Source organism: Mustela erminea, chromosome 1 (genome assembly GCF_009829155.1).
Source record: "Mustela erminea isolate mMusErm1 chromosome 1, mMusErm1.Pri, whole genome shotgun sequence".
In the NCBI taxonomy this organism is placed as follows: Eukaryota; Metazoa; Chordata; class Mammalia; order Carnivora; family Mustelidae; genus Mustela; species Mustela erminea.
Genome location: NC_045614.1, coordinates 130416273 through 130421211, shown reverse-complemented (window position 1 = coordinate 130421211; position 4939 = coordinate 130416273). Strand labels below are relative to the sequence as shown.

The 4939-nt window shown below is 36.5% G+C and overlaps 1 non-coding gene across 1 annotated transcript; it reads right to left on the bottom strand.

The window, feature by feature from the left end:
- Positions 1 to 2724: 2724 nt before the first annotated feature.
- LOC116581756 lies at positions 2725 to 2869 on the bottom strand. The gene has a single exon (XR_004282212.1). It is a non-coding gene; the product is annotated as a small nucleolar RNA SNORA67 (small nucleolar RNA).
- Positions 2870 to 4939: the final 2070 nt, after the last annotated feature.

The following is a 4939-nucleotide window of genomic DNA, read 5'->3' as shown; positions in this document are numbered from 1 at the left end:
GAGCAAATGTGTACATGAGTGTGTGTGTGTGTGTGTGTGTGTGTGTATAAGTAGTAGAGAAACACTGGCCGCACAATATGCAGAGTGAGGCCTGAGATGGAAAAGACAGAGATTTATGGTCTATACAATAAAACAGTTATGTTACTATATTTCTGAGGTGGGAAATTGTAACCTTTTGCTTTCTTCATTTCCATAATTTGAAAATGTTCCCAATTTGCATGTAACATGTTTAAATCAAAAATAAGCTTCATAGAAAATAATTGTGATCATTATAAGAGCATATTTTGGAACCATTCAGTGACTTCTGAGACAAGAGTTAAAAAAGAGCTACTGCTAACACCTTCCCTGGCAGAATCTTGCCTTCATTCCCAGGATCATCCCTCCTCAGCGATCCCCTACCCCCAAACTTAGAAGTCTGTTGTGTCTTCTTTTCTTTCCTTTCATCCTCTTTGCAGTATTTCCAGATACTTCTGTCTACTTTTTAGAAACAAAAACAAAACCTTATTTTTATCACCTCAGGATGACTTTTCAAATACCAGCACTTAAATCTAATTTTTGGAGAGAGTAGGGAGAAAGAGAGGCAAAAGCCACAATGTAGAGGACTGAGATTCACGTTTGTTGTGCAACCGGAGTACGAATGGGATGCCAAGATAGCCTGACATTTAGCAAAGTGCCGGATCGCTGGGACATTATTGCAGTGACTAAATATAATCAGACAAATAATAATTAATCTTACCATGTCCTAGTACCATCTGGATCTTAATATTGTTTTCCAGTCTGTTCATATCTGGTGATCACATTCACAGAATAATTTGACCATATAAAGAAAACTTATTCAGAGTATATTCTTAAATATTGAGAAGCTTATTTTGGCCATGAAAGACTTAAAATAATTTGCTGCTTCCAAGCAATGGTTCTACCTTTGATTTCTTCCCTAAACCCATCAGGTGGCACTTTAGTTCTTCTCTGTGCAATCATTTCTCTGGTGTCAAATGTCTGGTTTTGTTTAAATAATCAACATGACATAAAACATAAATTAGTACTGCTAATCCCAATAAACATAATATGAAAGGCAACCTCTTTCTAGCCTTACAAAGTATTCTGCCATAAATAGATTAGAGATACCTAACTTATTTTTATTCAGTAATTATTAAACTCAAGGACGTAAAAGTTTATGTAAATCTGTATCACCAGGCATAGAAAAGGCTCAAAGAGCCCTCAGTGGAGACTATGTGCTTCTGTTTTATCTATTTTATTCAATTTTGGGGAAAATCGATTTTGGGGAGAGCATGTAATAAATTATCATATTGTTACATAGCTATATTTTATAGTTTATAAATGTACATAACCAGAAAATATTTTAATTTTTATTGCTAATCATACTGTTCCCCAAAGCACAATAAAATTGTATTGCCAATAATGATTAGAGCCACTCTTCACACTTGGTCTTACAAAAGTAAGAAATACCCTGCTTCTGTTATCATACCTGTCAGTGAAGGATTTCCAGAAGTAGCAACGTCCACATACAGGAGCAAACGCAACCACAATTAAGGGTAGTTACCACGATCTTGAGGAGGGGTGGCCATATCGCAAGAATATATTACTTTTGGAACAAGGATGTGAAAATTGAAGGATGGGTACTTAGTCTCTTTCTCTTTCTCTTCCCTTTGATATCACTCAAATAAACAGTCATTTTGAAGTTAATGTTGTAGCCATTGATTACTTCAGTTAAAACATCTGAGCAGGCCAGCGTAAGTGGTTAGAGAAAAAAAGAGAGGGCATGCTTTTAGAGTAAATACCTTACCATACTTTTCTTCTTTCCTTCCTTCCTTCCTTCCTTCCTTCCTTCCTTTCTTTCTTTCTTTCTTTCTTTCTTTCTTTCTTTCTTTCTTTCTCTTTCTTTCTGTTGTTATTTGTTTATTTGTTTTGGCAGTTTGCAAGTCATTTCTTTCAAAATTTTGTGTTTTGTCTCCTGAATCAATAAATACTATACAAAACAATGTAAAAATGGCTACCATTTTCCCTCCCCTGACCCCCCCACCTGGGGACAATCCCCTGGGCCATTTAACTCAGGGATTCTCCAGATTTGGTCCAGCAAATGAGGTTGAGTGACACTATGGCCCCTTGAATCCTCAGAAGTGTTCATCTGGGGTCGGGGAGATCTTCAGGAATTTGGAGGTTGACTGAGTTATGAAGATGGATTAACGGTTTTGGGAGAAGAGAAAGTGCCTGGAACAAGAGAATGCTCCAAAGAAAAGGGGGTCTAAAGTGTTCAAGGTTCCTTCTTTTGTCTCAAAAATGACATTTATTCAAAGAAAAAAAAAAAAGACAAGATGCCCACCCCTTGGCTCCCTTTCCTCCCCACTCCTGCTCCTCTTCAGCCTCCCAGACTGAAACCTGGGTGGGAGTAGGTAGCAGAACATCCCCTCAGATGAAGTCAGTGACACTGAAGGGCATCTCCTCAGTGGAGGTGTTGTAGAAGGTCTCAATGTCTTGAAGAGTATTCTTGTCTTCCTCTGTCACCATGTTACTAGTCACACCCTTATGGCCAAATCGTCCACCATGGCCGATTCTGTGGATATGGTTTTCCCTGTTGGTTGGAAGGTCATAGTTGATGACGAAAGAAACCTGTTGCTCATCAGTGCCTCTGGCCTAGGTCGGGGGAGAGGACATGTCAGCATGAGAGCAAGGAAGGGACACAATCAAGCCAGAATGTACTGGAGTGAGTGTAGGCAGCCAAAGGAAGGCAAAGGAAACAAACATGCCCTCTCCCCCAGCAACCTCAGGCATGCCGGATTTTCTTCCAAATTGCTACTTTCCTGAACTGAGGGGCTTGATCAGACCACCTGGAGAGGGAATCAGCTTGGATTTACATAGTTTCTTAAGTTAATCTTCTTGTGGCACCCTCTTGTATTTGAGTTAATAAAATGGACATAATTTTATCTTTGTATTCTGAGCACCTTGCAAATTCCTTGGCATACAGTAAATAGTGTATAAAAAGTTGGTAGTTGTTTGAATGTACAAATGAATGTATAAAACATATACAACAATCTACTCAAAACTGTTTAAATGTACAGCGTGCCTATTTCTCTAAGAGTTTCATTGTTAGAAAGAGAAACTACATTTTTTTTTTTAAATAACAAATGTTTCCTAGCACGGAGGATACCTTTAAAGCCTCCAACTGTTCCTCGTTATCTACTACAGGAATTTGTCAGTATCTTTCCTGAGGTGTTTTATGAACACCTTCTATTCCAGCTGGATATACTCAATGCAGCAATTTATTTAAAGGTCAGTTGGGTGTCTTTTGTCTAAGGAATGCAATAGGAGATTTGGATGATCAAATTCACACATTCAGGAACTAGGTATATTCCTGAGGTGGTAGGAATGCCGATTATGGTATTATGAAACATAATTGCAAAGAGAAACTTCGTGGAATGTATAGGTACAATGTAATTATCACTGAAATCCACACCTTACTATTATTGCTTTGTGGAAGATTTGTGTAAAATTTTACCACCCCGAATTTAACAACAGCTGATTATTTATGATGTTCTGAAAACAAGCCATTAGTAGTGTTTTGAAAACATTTTGATAAGAACTGACGTTTTTACTTGAATGTTACAATATTTAATGGAACCCCATTTCCACGAATTGCAGACTTGTATTACATTACAGAAGTGTCTGGTAGACTTCTGGTATATGACTGTTTTCCCTGCCTGCTGCCTTTTACTTTCAGATGTTTAAAAAAAAATAATATAGGCCCCTACTGATAGATAAAAACGAGTCAAAGAGAAATATTAAACATAACTAAGTGGTAAGAACTTAGAATTAAGTAATAAGAACTTAGAACTAACTAATAAGAACTTAGAGTTTTCAGTACCATCATTTTATGTAGTGATCTAGATGTTAATAAGTTTTAAATATTCAGTCCCAAGTAAAGAACAATATCCTTTCTTAGAGATCACTCTATATACAAAGCAAGATCTTCAAAATCTCATTGGAATGATTACTTTTCATCATATTTTCTGCAATGCATTGCCAAGTCATTTCTTCACTTGGTAGGATAAGCCTGGCATACCAAGGATTTATTGACTGCATAGTCTGGACAGTGACATTGTGATGAAAACAAACCTGCTTCTTGCCACTCACAGTTCACCTTACAGTGTTGCAGCTGTGCTTAGCAACAAAATGCCAGATGGCACGGAGACATCAATTGATTAGTACTCAAGAGCAATGTCACCTACCAGAACGGACTACAGACAAATCAACAAAGACAATGCTATGTTTGCAGGCCTGAATGGAGAAGCCCTTTAAGTAGATTTATGGCTACATTTTTTCAATGTGTGGTGTCTGGAAATTTTTGTTTGTAGGCTAAGGCTACAATCTAAATTATATAACCATGCATGTTTTCCTGGAACCTTTTTTTGTTTTTTTTTTTTAGTGCTTAATCCTTGTCTACACATTTAGAAGGATAATATAACCTAGTAAAGTTCTTCATTGTCACGACTACAAGTCCCAAATTATTCAGTCTTCTTCAAAGGCATTCTTAGTCATCTTTTTGTGATAATCAGTTAACAATATAAACTGAGAAGAGATAATAGAAGTATTGCCTGAAAAATTCTGGAGTTCACAAGCTTTTCAGCATGAGTTATCTATCCGCAAAGATTGTCTTTTATAAGTAAGCCTTATTTTTATGGAGGCATTTATTATCATATTTGGCATCATTTTATAAAACATATCTCGAATTGTTTCCACTCAAACTTTGGCTATTAGCTATATCTGATGACCTTAGAATGGGTGCCAATATTTGAAAAACACATGTCAGTTTTCTCACCTTAGCTTTAATAAAAAAAAAAAACATATTGACCTTTCAAAAAATATATTACTGGGAAACTTCTTGATTATTGCAGCTTCTTAAACTTATTTTAAGAGATATTAG